The following is a 17229-nucleotide window of genomic DNA, read 5'->3' as shown; positions in this document are numbered from 1 at the left end:
CTATATTCCCAGCAATTGCAGCCTAGGCCTAAAATTTCTGTCGTGCTAGTTCATCTTAGGTCGTTATATCTTTTGACTCCAAACTCCAAAATTTACATTCTTGGTGGAGTTGGAAAGAAGACTCGACGACCTTTAATTTAATATGTCATGGGCCTCCTAGATTGTAATCTATAAAAAGATAGGGTCGTTAGAAGTCGATCCCCTTAATTGAACTCATCCAAAAACTTAGCCACGACGAACCTTTTGGACTTAGCTTGGTCCTAGGGGTCCTTTATGACCCCACATCATCTCCAACACTCTTCAATTAATCAAGGAATCATCTTAACTCATGCATATACTTCACAATACTCGAGTTTGACCCTACTTGTATACCAAAAGGGTCCGAATCTTAGGGAAAATTTTGAGGGGTGTTACATTATCTCCTTCTTGGGATCATTCATCCTCGAATGACGAGTAACCAAGAATGGACATAGGGTACAAATAAAAATTGGAATTCAGTCATTCAGGCAATCAAATTCTCAAACAAAGTACCAATCAAACTCATAATGCACAAACAAATTCAAGTTAAGGAAATGGACATTACCTTCAGCATTCTCATCGGTAGGCACGAATAGATGTGGATATTTAGATTTCATGTCTTCCTCCGCTTCCCATGTGGCTTCCTTAACAAATTGATTTCTCCACAGGACTTTAACTGAGGCGATCTCTTTGTTCCTCAATTTTCAGATTTAGCGATCAAGAATTTGGACCAGAACCTCTTCATAGGATAGGCTATCCTTAACTTCAATGCTATTAATGGGAAATACCAATGAAGGATTGCCTAAGTACTTCTTCAACATCGAAACGTGGAATACCGGATGAATAGAAGCTAACTCCGAGGGTAACTCCAACTCATAGGCGATACTCCTAATCCGCCTCGTAATCTGGTAAGGACCAATATATCGAGGACTAGGCTTCCCCTTCCTTCCGAACCTCATGACACCCTTCATGGGTGACACTTTAAAGTACACCCAATCACCCACATCAAACTCTAAGTCTCTCCTCCTCACGTCGGTGTAAGATTTTTGGCGACTTTGGGCTGTTTTTAGTCTATCTTGAATAACTCTGACCTTCTCCATGGCTTGGTGAAAAAAATCAGGCCCAATTAACTCAACTTCACCAACTTCAAACCACCCAATGGGTGATCTACACCTCCTCCCATACAAAGCTTCATAAGGAGCCATTTGAATGCTTGCATGATTGCTATTATTATATGCAAACTCTATGAGGGGTAAGTGATCATCCCAATTTTCTTTGAAGTCAAGCACATATGCCCTCAACATATCCTCCAACATCTGAATAGTGCGTTCTGCTTGGCCATCCATTTGGGGATGAAAGGCTGTACTATGGTTCACCTTTGAACCCAGTCCCTTCTGAAAGGATTTCCAAAATTGGGAAGTGAATTGAGCTCCTCTATCTGAGATGATAGACAGGGGGACCCCATGCAATCTGACGATCTCTTGTATATATAAGTTCGCATAATCCTCTGTGGTGTCAGTAGTCTTAACTGCCAAGAAGTGAGCTGATTTCGTCATTCTATCCACAATCACCCAAATCAAGTCATGTTGCTTTCGGAACCTCGATAAACCCATAATAAAGTCCATGTTGATCATCTCCCACTTCTATTTTGGAATGTCGATATTCATGGCCTTTGATGCTCAACTTTCACCTGTTGGCAATTTGGACACTTGGAAATGAATTCCGCAATATTTCTCTTTATCCCACTCCACCAATAGATTTCCCTCAAGTCATGGTACATTTTCGTAGAGCTTAGATGAATAGAGTATCTAGAACTATGCGCTTCGGCCATAATCCTCTCTCGAACATCATCGACATCAGGTACACACAACCTATTTTGGTACCTCAACACACCATCTCCCCCTTTGGTAAAGACCATTACCTCTTATTTGTGAACAACTCCCTTCAATTTGAGAGTAACTCCACCTTCATTGTTCTTTTCTAGACGAACTCCCAATCGGGCTAATCTATGTACCTCCTTTGCCAATTCCCTCCTTCCCTCCTCTACATGGGCAGTGCTATCTATAGACAACCTGCTAAGAGCATCAGCAACAATATTAGCTTTACCTAGATGGTAGAGGATGCTCATGTCGTAGTCCTTGAGTAGCTTGAGCCATCTCCTTTGCCTCAGGTTGAGTTCGTTCTGGCTGAAGGCGTATTGTAAGCTCTTGTGATCGGTGAATACATCAACATGCACTCTATATAAGTAGTGGCGCCAAATTTTAAGCACAAACACCATAGCTGCCAGTTCAAGGTCATAAGTTGGGTAATTCCTCTCATGAACCTTAAGTTGTCTTGAAGCATAGGCTATCACCTTCCCCTTTTGCATCAACACACAACCCAAACCAATTCTGGATGTATCACAGTAGACCACAAAGCCCTCTGTTCTATCGGGCAAGGTCAGGATAGGAGTAGTGGTTAGCTTGGTCTTCAATTTCCTGAAACTCTCCTAACAAGCATCGGACCATTGGAACTTAGCCTTCTTTTGGGTCAGCTTAGTCAATGGTGATTATATGGATGAGAATCCCTCTACAAACCTTCGATAATAGCTGCCAAACCCAAGAAGCTTCTTATCTCTGTCGGGGATGTGGGTCTGGGCTAATTCTTTACTGCCTCAATTTTTTGAGCATCAACCTGAATACCATCTCCAGATATAATGTGGCCTAGGAAATCCACTGATGCAAGCCAAAATTCACACTTGGAGAACTTTGCATACAATACCTGGTCCTTCAGAGTTTGTAAGACGACTCTAAGATAATGGGCGTGCTCCTCCTTATTCTTGGAGTAAACCAAGATATCATCTATTAATACAATCACAAACATATCAAGGTACGGTTTAAATACTCGATTCATGAGATCCATAAAAGCTGCGAGGGCATTAGTCAACCCAAAGGACATAACCAAGAATTCAAAGTGGCTATAACGGGTCTGAAAAACTGTCTTTAGGATATCACACTCCCTCCCCTTCAACTGATGGCAGCACGATCTCAAGTCTATCTTTGAGAAGCAAGTGGCACCCTGAAGTTGATCAAATAAGTCATCTATTCTGGGGATAGGGTATTTGTTCTTTATGGTGACCTTGTTCAGCTGCCTATAGTCAATACACATTCTAAGGGACCTATCTTTCTTTTGCACAAATAGGACCGGAGCACCCCATGGTGAGACACTCGGCCTAATAAATCCCTTATCTAACAAGTCCTTCAACTGTTCTTTCAACTCTTTCAACTCAGCCGAAGCCATTCTATATGGAGGGATTGAGATAGGCTGGGTATCAAGAAGAACAGCAATCCCAAAGTCGATCTCCCTATCAAGAGGGACTCCGGGCAGGTTTTCAGGAAAGACTTCGGGAAACTCATTGACAATCGGGACCGACTTGAGGGATGGAGACTCAATATTGTCATTTTTCACTCAGACAATGTGATAGATACACCCTTTTGAGATTAGTTTCCTGGCCCTAAGGTAAGAAATAAACATACCCCTAGGCATAATAGGACTACCCTTCCATTCTATGACATCTTCATTCAGGAAGTTGAACTTAACAATTTGAGTCCTACAATCAACTGAGGCATAACATACATAAAGCTAGTCCATGCCGAGGATCACATCGAAATCAACCATGTACAACTCAACCAAGTCAGCCAAGGTATCCTCGTGATGAATTGACACAGTGCAATCTCTTTAGACTTTCTCAACTAAGACAGAATCACCGATAGGAGTAGCTACACTGAAAGGATCAAGAAGACATTAAGGAATTGTATTGAATTTACTAGACACGTAAGGAGTCACAAAAGATAGGGTGGCACCCGGATCCATAAAAACATAGCAATCAAGAAGAGACTCGAATTATACCCGTCACGACGTTTGGAGAGTTCTCTTGATCTTGACGACTACCCATAGCATATAAACGGTTTGTACCTCCGCTGGTACCTGAAGTAATGCCCCTTTGATTACCTCTAGCTAGTGGTGCAGTGGTAAAATGTTAGCCCCTGTTTCCTCTGTTGGACACTCTCTCTGAAAATGGTCCATTTGGCCGCATTTATAACAACCAACCCTTCCCGCTCTGCACTCCCCCAAGTGGAGCCTACCGCACTTACCACATGGTGGCTTCCCTCTCGAACCTTGACTCATGCTAGTCTAGGATTAAGAGCCCTGGGGTCTAAAATTCTGGTGACTCTGTCCTTCCCGATCATACTTGTTTTGTGGCATAGGTGCAATAGCGGTAGATGAGACATAATTGGGAGGCCTCTTCTAGAAGAAGGACCTGTTGCCCTTGTTTTGCCTCTGTTCATTCTCATGGCCTGCTGATCTTGCCTTCTTGCTCAGATGCTCCTCTCTGCCTTTTCTTTTCTCATCCTCCACCTGTTGAGCATATACCATTAATCTCGAAATATCCATGTCCGAGATCAACAATGCTGCTTTGCACTCCTTCTTCTCATGCCTCCCTAATCTGGAGACGAACTTCATCATATTTGACCTCATATCTGGAATCATTTTTGGAGCATACCTAGACAGCTGGATGAACTTCAGGCCATACTCCTTAACTGTCATTCCTTCTTGTTTCAGATTCACAAACTCCTCCACTTTTGCTTCCCTCAATTCTCGGGGAAAGAAGTGGTGAAGGAAGACTCCCTCAATTTTATCCCACATAGCAGGTTCGGCATCCTCATCTCTACCATGTTCCCATTGGTTATATCGAATGTTTTCCACATCCTTGAGTTGATAAGACACCAACTCAACCCCCTCAACCTCCATAGCATGCATAGCTTTCAGAATTTTCCACATCTCATCAATAAAATTTTAGGGGTCTTCATCAACCTTAGAACCCATTATTGCCGACGGATTCATTCTCAGAAAGTCTCTGATTCTAGTGGCAGCAGATGGCTTTTGGGAACTAGAGCTAAGAGTGGGCGAGCTCTGATTACCGTTTCGGGCAGCCACTAATTGAGTGAGCATTGCAATTGCCCCTCGAAATTCTGCCTCTGATGTGGGTGCAGGTGGGGTAGCAGGCACTTGAGGTGCCTCCGCATATCTCGCAGGTCGTCCTTTAGCCCTTGCTGGGCGTACCTCTGATTGGGGCATCTCGGCGTTATCAACATTTCTCTGGCTATCCGTACATTTAGGAGGCATTATCTGTAACGTATAAACACACGAATTAGAAGGGAGTTTCATAGAGTTTAACTCTATCGCACGAATTCAGAGTATGAAAGAAGTGAAACAATTCCTAATGTCTTATAGCCTCCTGATTATAAGTGTGGTGCACAACACACCCATAAGCAAGACTCTACTAGACACGGCTTCATAGACTCCCTAGGACTCTTGAACTCTGTGCTCTGATACCATGTTTGTCACGCCCTGGAAGGGTACCCTAGGCGCGACCGGCACTCGAAAGCCATTTCTGGCCTTCAAGCGAACCACCTGATTCAGTCACACTATCATTCATTCATATTCACTCAGAGGAAGACTCAATCATAGACACACTATTCATAATATAAGGGCCGAGGGCCAATCACTATCAACTCATCAAAACAAATATAATAAGACTTCTCAAAAAATAGCAGTCCAACCTTCCCACACTCTAGTCCATGAAGCCTCTATCAAAGTCTAGGAGGTGCCAATGACAAGCCCATGGCTACCAATAATCAAAATAAAGGAAATAACAACAAAACTATACAAGAAAGTTTAACATCCTCCGGAAACTAAGAGGACTCACCAACTGGCTGAGAGTGTATGTGGATCTTCAACGGAGCGCCGATTGGTGATCTCTAGTACCTGTCGCTGCATCATAAAATAATGCAGGCCAAATAGCGTCAGTACATGGAATGTACGAGTATGTAAAATGGCCGAATAAAACAATCATCAGATAAGGACCATCTAACTCGCAAATCTCAACTCATAAATAAGTAACAACTCACTCAAGGGTCCTAAGTCTAACAAGAAGTGGTTTAGACCGAACCAAATCACATACCACTCAACTCAACTGACTCGGAGTACTATCAAGACCTAAATGGAAGTTTCTCTTATCCGATAACCATCACTTATGAGCCAGTGATAGTACAATAATCAGACGTTGTTGCCACGTCAGTCCATACCTTGCCAGGGCATGAACGCCTCCCTAATCATAGATTTCATTGATTAGTCAAGTCCTATCATTTCAGGACAAATAAATGGGAAACATCCGACTTTAACGGTTCGATCCCACGGGAAGCATCTGACTTTAACAGTTCCATCCATACCTATGCTGGCGGCATAGTTTCTAGGGTTCGAGTACGGACTATACTCTCGCCCGCCTCGGTGGTCGATACTCCTCCCATGACTCTATGCTCATAAGACTCCATCCAATCATCTCAAACAAGTCCTCACGGCTAGTTTCATCTAGGACCTTGCCAACTCATCAACTCTATTCTCATTTTAACTCAATCAAGTCATAATGGCAAGTCTCATCTAGGACCTTGTCCACTCATCAATTCTACCCTCCAATCGACTTAATCAAGTCTAAATTAGATATGCATTTATAACATCTCACAAACATAACAAACCATTCCTCTCCTCATTTATCACCTCCTTAGGACTCAACACAACTTTAAGAATTTTAAACCGACAACTCAAGAGGAATAACACATTTAAGGAAATTGACACATTTAACATAATCACATGGTTAAAGGGATCAACAAAGCATATTAACAAGTCAACTCCATCAACTTATACTAACATAAAGATTTTAGGAACTTCTTAGCTCAACAACATCAACATATATAGAATCAAATTAATAGGGAACAAAGCTCATACAAACATAAACCATACCAAGAAACTCCATTTTTATGGACATCTGACCTCAAAGCAAGAGTAGGACACATGGGTGGACTCAACCCATGTTTTGAGTAGCCTTACATACTTTAGTGAAGACTTGAAGAAAACCTTGTGGTTGGGTCTTCAATGGAGAACTCGAATCTTGAAGCTCTTGGAACAATTCTTTGTTAAAGAAGGACTTGGAGAAGAAGAAGAGGAAGAGAGAGGATCTTTCTAGGGCTTTTCTAGAGAGAGAGAGGGGCTGAAAATATGTCCCCAAAATGTTCAAGAATGATACATATATAATTTGGGACAATTCACAAATTGCCCTTTCTCCAAAATTCTGAAAAATGGGCTAAAAACGTTCCTGGCATGAAAGTGGCGCGTCGCGCCATTGCAGCGCTAGGCCGATTACACCTAAAAACCTGCACAACTTCTTGTCGCACGCCGCGCCAAGGACCAAACTACTGAGGCACATTCTTGGCGCGATAGTGGCGCGTCGCGCCCTTACAGCACCAAGGCCATATTTTCTGGGTTTTGGAAATTGGCTTGAAAACCCTGCACACCTCGTTGTGGCGCACCGCCCCAGGGCCAAACTACTGAGGCGTGTTCCTGGCGCGATAGTGGCGCATCGCGCCACTGCGGTGCCAAGCCCAGATTCCCAGCAATTGCAGCCCAGGCCTAAAATTTCTGTCGTGCTAGTTCATCTTAGGATCATCATATCTTTTGACTCCGAACTCCAAAATTTACATTCTTGGTGGCGTTGGAAAGAAGACTCGATGACCTTTAATTTAATAAGTCATGGGCCACCCAGATTTTTGTCTTTCAAAAGATAGGATCGTTAGAAGTCGACCCCCTTAAATGAACTCATCCAAAAACGTAGCCACGACGAACCTTTTGGAGTTAGCTTGGTCCTACGGGTCCTTTGTGACCCCACATCACCTCCAACACTCTTCAATTACTCAGGGACTCATCTTAACTCATGCATATACTTCACAATACTCGAGTTCGACCCTACCCGTATACCAGAAGGGTCCGAATCTTAAGGAAAATTTTGAGGGGGGTTACATATTCATAGGCGATTATGAAGTTAGGGACAGTGGCCCCAAAAAAGAGAAGAAAATAAAGCCTATTTCATTTATGAAACAAACTTTTGTTGTGCACAATAAGCATAGTACTTTTTATTGTCATTCACATTATAGAGTCTAATACCTCTTTTTGGTATAGGGAATGCTTAACATGTAGTTTCATGTATGGAATTATGTATTACGCTGTTGTTATTTGTTACATGGATGCTAACTGGACATCTACTTTCAAGTGGAATTGCTTATATCACGAAAAAATACCCAAGGTTTACAGAAAACTCACTATGCAACCTTCACCAACTGAAAGGGTGGGAGGTATTCACTACACTGATGGTCAATTAAAGAGTCTCTCCGCAAATCACAGCCAAACACTGCCCTTCTTAATGTTTGTTGACAGGTTTAAAATTCATTTATATATAAGTGGCAAAAAATCAAAAAATCGTAGTTCTGAAAATACAATTATCTAATCGGAACTGTTAAAACCACATAAAAAAGGACACATGTTGGGAAACACTCGCAAATTCGATATATCTCAATCGGTGCAAGGTAAAAGCTTTAATTGTAAAATTCTCTCCGGCGTATATCCTAATACATTATTTCGAAAACCTCAAGAAGACGTGCTTTTGAATTGTTTTTAACTTTCCAAGTTACTTAACAAGTTCCAAATAATCCCCAACAGTTGAATTATGTATACAACTTGCATAAGAGAAAATCACTCACATATGATGAATGTCATATAAAAACATCTTATGAAATAGATAAAGATAGAGAATGAAATAATATATTATTGACAATTAAGTGTAGCAACTCAAAAAGACGAATATTACGGAATATTACTCTCCACTGTACGGTTTAGGCTGCATTACTGATTCATAAATGAGTGCCGCATTCTTATTATCTCCAATACAACAATTCAATTTAAATGTACACGAATTCGCCAATGGATGCAAAGAACACACATCATCACCCAAACATAACCCCCTCATAAAGTTGTGGAGGTTAATTTTAAATTATACATTATACTACTTTGTTGTCATTCGAAGTATAGACTCTAACAGTGTCTTTTTGTATAGGGAATGTTGAAGATGTAGTTTCATGATTGGAATTTTATAGTACTCGCCGACAAATTATTACATGGATACTAAATGTGCATGTCATTTAAAGTTGTATTTGCTAATATCTCAGCAAATACACAGTTAACTAAAAAAGTCATGATGCAACCACCTCCAACAGAAAGGGTGGGAGGTATTCAATGCACTGATGGTCGATTTAAGAGCCTCGCCACAAAACACAGCGTAACGCTGCTCTTCTTAATGTTTTCTTACATGTATATATTTCATTTTTAAGTGGAAACATATTAAAAAGCCATACTTCTTGGATATAATTATCTAAACGGAACTGTTAAATAAATAAAATTTTAAAAAAAAGTGGGCCAACATTTACAAATTAGAGATGTCTCGATCAATATAAGGGATAAAAATATTAATTGTAACATTCTTTCCGGTTTATATCCTAATTCGTTGCTTCAACAAAATCAATAAGATGTGCTTTTGAATTCTCATTAATTATGCAAGTTACGCAACAAATTCCCAAAAATGCCTAACAGTTGAATTATGAAGACAACTTGCATAAGAGGAAAACACTCGCAAATGATGAATCAACTATTTACACATCTATTAGAGTACATAAATAAAGAGAATGAAATAATATATTCTCGATAAATTAGTGTAGTAACTCAAAAAGATAAATATTACGGAATGACAATGGATAAGAAAATATAAGTAGTTCAACACCGCGCGAAGCGCAAACAATTTTCCTCTAATTATATATATATAAAAACTTCATTGTACTTTGACATTTATTTAGTTTTTTTTTATAATTTTTTGGAAAAAAACTCAAATATGTCATCGAACTTTGAGAAAGACTCATTTATGCCACTCGCTAAAACTTTGGCTAATCTATGTCATTGCCGTTTGAGAAAAGACTTATCCATGCCATTTATTTTTAACTTCAATTTTGTAAAACCATTTTTTTACACACAGCCAATTATAATTCGACCACGTCATTTTTTTTAAAAGCCAAGCTAACTTAATAAGACCCCAAACACCTTTTAATACTTTTCAATTGGAGTTTTGAATCAAATGTACTACTTTTTCTCCTTCTTCCTCAAGAACACCAAGAACAAATGAAGAACACTAACAACTCAAAATTTCCAACTTCTTCAATTCTTCACGAAATCACCTCAAATATCAAGAATAACATTCATCCGATCTACATAACAAAACCCAATATCTTTTGAGCTCTAATTCAACACAACTCAACAAGACCCACTTGAGATTTCTTCAAAGTTTCTAAACTTCAACATCTTTTATTGGTAAAATTTTCTCTAAAACTTCACTTGAAAATTTTGAACATAGACACAAAAACCATAGGAAACAAGGATCTAGTGTAAAAAACAAAAATATTTTTCAAATTTTGGGATTAATTTCTAAATTTTTTTTGGAATATATTTTTTAAATACGGGTGGGTTTTCTTAATTCCACAAAATATTTTAGAATCTTGGATTTTAAATAATAATAATAATATTGACGTGGTCGAATTATAATTGGCCACGTGTAAAAAATAATTTTACAAAATTGGAGTTAAAAATAATGGTATGAATGAGTCTTTTATCAAATGACAATGACATAAATGAGCCAATCTTTTAATAGATGACATAAATGAGCCTTTTTCTTAAGTTTCATAGCATATTTGAAACTTCTTGGTTGTTTGTCTAAATATTTGTCTTACCTAATAGAAATAGTTTCTTTAAATGAATAAAATATATGAACTAACATGTAAATCTATCCGAATATATGTTATCTAACAATATTGTCTTTGTCATAGAGAATGAAGAATTTCATTATGCATGCGTGTACACCCACAAAAAGATAAATTTTTGTTGATAATTTTTTTCTTCAAAGATGTTTCTTAAGAAATAGTGTAAATACAATATCACTTTACCATAAATAATACAAAAATCACAGCAGCTTTAAAAGACTAAAATTAAGTAATGAAGAAAAAAAACAGATAAATGACTAAGATGCTAATTATATCACCTCCGAAATCCCTTAGTAAAGATCAAGATTGAATAGTTCAAAAATTTGAAGTCTCAATTTTTTTGGGATTGACCATGGCTCATGGAAACCAACTGTAGATAAGACTTCAGAAATCAAAAATCTCGAGTTGAGATTTACAAGACAAGTTACGACTGGTAAAAGATTGTACAGGTCATAGATGAGGGTTCGTAGATTAAAGTTTAGAAAGTTGAAAATGGGACTTGTATGAGACAAGAGGGAATTATGAGTTGTAATGTGTTTTACGGCTCGTAGTCGTAGATTAAACCTCCGGGACTTAGCACTTCAACACAATTGATTCTATGGACGCAGTACAAATCATACTTTGAATTACGGGCTGTACTTGAGGTTTCATGGTTTCAAACTTCAGACCTTTAGTATTCCAACACTTCATTTCTACGATTGCTCAAGGCAGGTTGTAGATGGGTTTACGGACCATAGATGGGTCTCGTAAACCCAATCTTAAGAAATCTAGAAATCTTCTCTGATTTCTAAGGACAGGGCTCTATGGTCCGTAGAAGGAACCACAAATCGTAAGTGGCATCTCTAGATGTCTTTGACAACTTTTTAATCAAGGGCTTTTTAATTCCCCCCTCCCTCATTCTTTTAATCCCTATACTATGTCATTTTGGGCTATTTTAAGTGGGGTTAAAGGATTGTTATCAACTTAATTCTTTCATTCTCTCAAACCTCACCCAAAATAGATTTCTTCTCTCTCAAGTTTCCTCTTAAGGCAATAACTAGGGTTCCAAGCTTCAAGCCTCCAATCCAAGATTCAAACTAGGAATTTCGTTGTAGGTATGTGGAAATTCATCAATGGGTTTTCTTTCACCCATTGAGCCCGAAAGAAACCCATTGAAATTCTTATTGAATTTCAATTATTCTTCAAGTATAATCTCTATTACATGATTTTAATTATGATTCTATGTTAAGGATTGATAATTTCATAAACCCATAGAATACAAGTATTTTCATGATCTAGAATTATGTAATTTCATAGGCATATTTTTGATTATCAGATTTTCATGAATTTAGATGCTTTTAGATAAAGTATCTTTAGTATTTATCAGTTATCATGATTTTGATGCTTCAAATAAAGTATCTCTCCGTTATGTTCAGTTTTAAATCACAGAATTATAGTATTATCAAATTGTAACTATATCAATTTTATCCATCTTTTCCATAGGAGTAATACTTAGAATTGAGCAAATTAGGGATGAAGTCTGCTTCCGTGGTCCTTTATTAGCAATCCCAAAGTCCTAGAAATATGTGCCCCTGTAGGTTCATCTTGAGTGGACATTGGCTTAGTAGATCCATGTTACCTTAATTATTAGTTCCCTTACGATGGCAAGTATTGGACACTCTCTTTTCGATGTTGGAGCAGTACACTAAACTCCATGTTATAGCTCATATGGTTTATATAGGTTAATGGCATCTTCCTCAGTTAGTCTTTTCAGTTATTGCATTGATCACGTATTTCAGTTTACTCAATTATTTCAGTTCAGTTTTATGAGATATCATGTTATGTTACTTGATCATTATATCAATATGTTTTACAAACTCAGTATGTTCAGATATTATGCTATTTATGCATATTCATCATACTCAGTATATTTAAAGTGAGATATATTTTCAGCCTATATTGTTTTATAATAAATGTTCTGACGCTCCTCATCACGCATGCGGTTAGTACAGATCTCTGATCGATGATTTAGCATTTTCTGTGAGTCCTTATGATTTGAGGACAGTCTTTTCTTATTATTTCATTATTGTCATTTTAGTTTATACATTGTGGAGTTTTCTAGGGACTTGTCCTAGCAACTCACCTATTTACTAAAGGCTTTTAGAAAAACAGTTAGATTCCGCCCATGTTGACTTTCAGATATTGTCTATTTGATGTTAGACTCTCTTTTAGACTTTATGATATTTCTGTATTATCAGTTATCTCTTATGTTGATGGGTAAATATTAGTGTCATGCCATGCCATGAGGTTAACTTGGGGTTACTTGTGGCTCTAAGCATCGTGTCACGTCTAGGAGGTATTCTCGGATAGTGACAAATTTGGTATCAGAGCATCAGATTTAAGTGTCTTAGGGTGTTCGAAAGTCGCATTAAATATATTCTTATTAATGGGTGTAAAGTACGCCACATCTATGAATAAGAGACTATGAAGCATTTTAGGAAATACTTCACTTCTTTCATACTCTCAGTCATACGATAAAGTGTAACTCTATATGGTTTCCTTCTAATTCTTGCTCTGTATAAAAATCATGCCTCCAAAAAGATCTTACATAGAAGGAACTAGAATGAGGAGCAACAAGCACTTCCATCCCCAGCAAACCCTTTGGCCGAACAAGTGTCTCATGCTAAGTTTAGGGCTGATTTTTAGGTGCTATCCCAATCTATGATTGCTCAGGCCAATCGAGAGGTTGTGGCCTCAGTCAACCCAAATGATAATACAACTACTACTAGAGTCCAGGACTTCACTCGATTGAACCCTCCAAAGTTTTATGGTTCTAAGATGAATGAGGATCCACAAAAGTTCATTGAGAGCATTCAGAAGATTATTAAGATTATGCGCATCACTCTGGTCAAGAGTTTAGATTTGGCTACTTATCAATTGAAGGGAATGGCTTAAATTTGGTTCAAGCTATGGAAGGATGAAAGGACTTTGATGCAGGCCCATTGGATTGGGAGGAGTTCAAAGGTGCTTTCAAGACATGTTCTTCGAGGGAGGTTAAGGTTCAAGAGTTCATCAATTTGAAGCATGGTAACATGACTATGAAGGATTACTCTTTGAAGTTCATTCAACTTTCAAAGTATGCTCCAACTGTGGTGGCTGACTCTATGGCCCGCATGAGTAAGATTGTCTTCGATATTTCTGAGACTATAGTAAAAGAGTGTAGGACTTCTATATTGATCAAGGAGATGGATATCTCTCATTCGATGACCATGCTTAATATATTAAGGAGGAAAATCTCAAGGATAGTGCTAGAGATAACAAGAGGGCTCGGACAGATAGAGTGAACTACTCTCATAAGAAATTAGAAGGTGGTCATTCTCAGTTTTACAAAAGTATTGTAAGATCCAAAAGTTCAGAAGTATGAACAAGGAAAATATTGCAGAATATTTCTTCTGGTGCATTGTTCATGAGTCAACATATGGATCGTATGAGAGTCTCGTAGGAAGATCTCGAGGTTCTGAAAAATTGGCTAAGTATCATATTATTTGATAAGAGAGTCCTATGGACCGTAAAGAGTTTGACGGGTTGTGGGATGACTTGTAGAATGGGAATCAGAGACTATGTTTTTGGAGTTGTACAGGACGAGAGGGTCGATAACTCATAAAGTTTTGTACGACCTGTAGACTTGGGTCATATGATTAAAGATCATTTCCAAGAGCTACTATTTTAGTACACGATTTTTATGGATGTGTTCTATGACTTGTAGGACTACCTACGACCCGTAAGACAAGGGTCGTAGGATATAAGTGCAATTCTAATAGCCTCTAGTTTTGGGACACAGGTTCTATGGATACTTCCCATGGATCGTGGAAGTCCTATGAACCGTAGATCCCATCCACTTCGATAATTTTCAAGTCAGGGATATTTTGAATATTTTGCATATTTTTAACTCCTAAACTACATCATTTTGGGTTAAATTGGACTACATATAACCACCAAATCCCTTCAAATCTTCCCCATTCCCTCTAATTCTCTCAAAAATTCTATAAGATTTTCAAGGAACTCTCCCAAGGTCTTCTTCTCTATGTCAAGCTAGGGTTCAGGGATCCAAGTCTCCTCTTCAAGTTTCAAGGGCAGAATTCATTGAGCTAGTTGGAATTTCATCCATGGAGTCTCAAAATATTACTCTCTTTTACTATAAGTTCCAATCCAATTGTTCTAGGGTTTTGATGATTTAGAATTGGATTCATTTAATTATTCTTTTACTCATCTCCAATGATATTATTATGCATGAATTGTTGTTAATTACATGTTTTAAAGAAGTTTTACATGAACGCATGAATTATGCTTATTTTATGACTATGAACCATAATTTGAGAATTTGGATGTATCATGAATTTATGAATTTTGATTTCAAGGTTGATTTTAGATAACGTATCAATATGATTTTGTGAAGCTAAGGTTTGCTTCAGAAGGGAAGCAATCTCAACATGAAGGTTTTCCATGATTTACTCACTTTCAAGTTAAGTGTAATTTTATATGAAAAGCTTATCATGATCTAAATGCTTTCGATTAAATATCTCATATGTCTTAATTGGGTCGAGGTTCATGATATAGTTGAAGGAGCTATTCTTATAATTTTGAAAGTATCTATGATGAATTTGGTCTTATAAGCTTATTACCATTTTCTATGACTATGCTATGATTTTGATTAATATTTTTGTTGAGAGTTTACTCAGAACCGAGGAGACTAGGAGCAATCACCTAGATCCCATATCTATGTGCCACCGTAGGATGTCCCAAATGGATAAGTTAAGCTTAAGCTAGTAGATCCGTATAGATCTCATATTAATGCTCCTTACTTTGGCAAGTGGAACAACCTCTTTTTGATGTGGGAAAGAAACTGAACTTCATGATATAGCTCATATGGTTTATGTCAGTTAATGGTATCTCTCACAAAGTTTTATGAATCCTAAGTTTTTGCGTTGACCATATCTTATGATTTTATGATGCTATTTAAGGGTTTTAACTATGTTTACCTTAATCATTGCATTAGTATGATTTACTTCATGCATTGCATACTCTCCATATTTAATATATTTCATGTACTAACCCATACTCTATTGCCTATATTATTTCATAATATAGGTCACGACGCCCCTGCCCATTGCCGTGGCTAGTACATGTTCCCATTAGCGTTGCTAGTTTTGGTGAGTCCTCTTGAGTAGAGGGAAAAACCACTATGTCATCTCTTTATTTTCATACTTACTTCATTTTTATATATTTTGGGTGATCTAGGGCTTTTCCTATGCCCCGATCCATGTATTAATGGCTAGTCAGACTTAGTATGCATATTCCTTGTTCGGAGGTCGGACTTAGTATGTTTATTACTTGTTCGGAGGTTATGTTTGAATTCTTTTTTTGTTAAGATTTCTGTGTTTGAGACGTACTTTCTGCATTTAAGATTTCTCTTAATTTCATGTTATCTTATGTCATGCTATGTATGTAAGAGTCTTGATTAGGGTCTCTCGAGACTCTAATCGCCGTATCACATTTAGAGTCTAGCTTGGGTCATGAGAAGTATTCTAGTCTGACCCCATTTTCTACTAGTGCTTTGGTTCCTAAGTTCAATAAGGATAGAGCACCAAGCTATAAATGTCATGGTAGTGTTTCTAGTGGTCGTTCTTTTTCCACTTGTCAGAAGTGACTTAAGAACCACCAGGGGAGTGCTTAACCAGTACAGATGGTTGTTTTGGATATGGTAAGACTAGTCATAGATTGAGGGATTTCCCATCTGCCCAAGGTAAGGGCAGGGATGTTAGCTAACAGACTCAGCCTGGTGCTTCAACAGCTTTAACAGGTTACCCGCCTCAGTAGGTACTTCATCTAGTTCAGGTGGCGAGCAATGCCAAGGTAGGTTTTTATGCACTTCATACTCAGTAGGATTAGGAGGATTCCCTAAATGTGGTCACCGGTATATTACGTGTCTTCCATCTGGATGCTTATATTTTGTTAGATCTAGGAGAAAGTTTTTCTTTCATGACTCCTTATGTTGCTATGAATTTCAATGTCAGTCCCAAAATCTTTATAGAACCTCTTATAGTCTCTACTCCTATTGGAAAATCCATTTCAGCTAATTGGATATGCAAAAATTTGTCCAGTCTCTGTTTTTAGAAAATCACCTTAGTTGATCATATAGAGTTAGACCTACTTAATTTTGATATCATTATTAGCATGGATTGGTAATACTCATTTTATTCTTCAGTCGACTGTAGAATTAGCGTCTTAAAATTCCAGTTTTCTAGTAAGCTAGTCACTGAATGAAAGGGTAGTACCTCAGTGCCTATAGGTCGATTTGTTTCTTACCTTAAGGCCATAAAGATGATTTTCAAGGGTCGTATCTATCATCTAGTTTGGGTTAAGGATTATAATAACAAAACCCTAATTTTTTAGTATGTTCCAGTCATGCATGAATTCCCAAAAGTGTTTCTAAAGACCTTTC

This window comes from Solanum dulcamara, chromosome 7 (assembly GCF_947179165.1).
Source record: "Solanum dulcamara chromosome 7, daSolDulc1.2, whole genome shotgun sequence".
Lineage (NCBI taxonomy): Eukaryota > Viridiplantae > Streptophyta > Magnoliopsida > Solanales > Solanaceae > Solanum > Solanum dulcamara.
The sequence above is the reverse complement of the archived record's forward strand: the minus strand, read 5'-3'. Positions refer to the sequence as shown.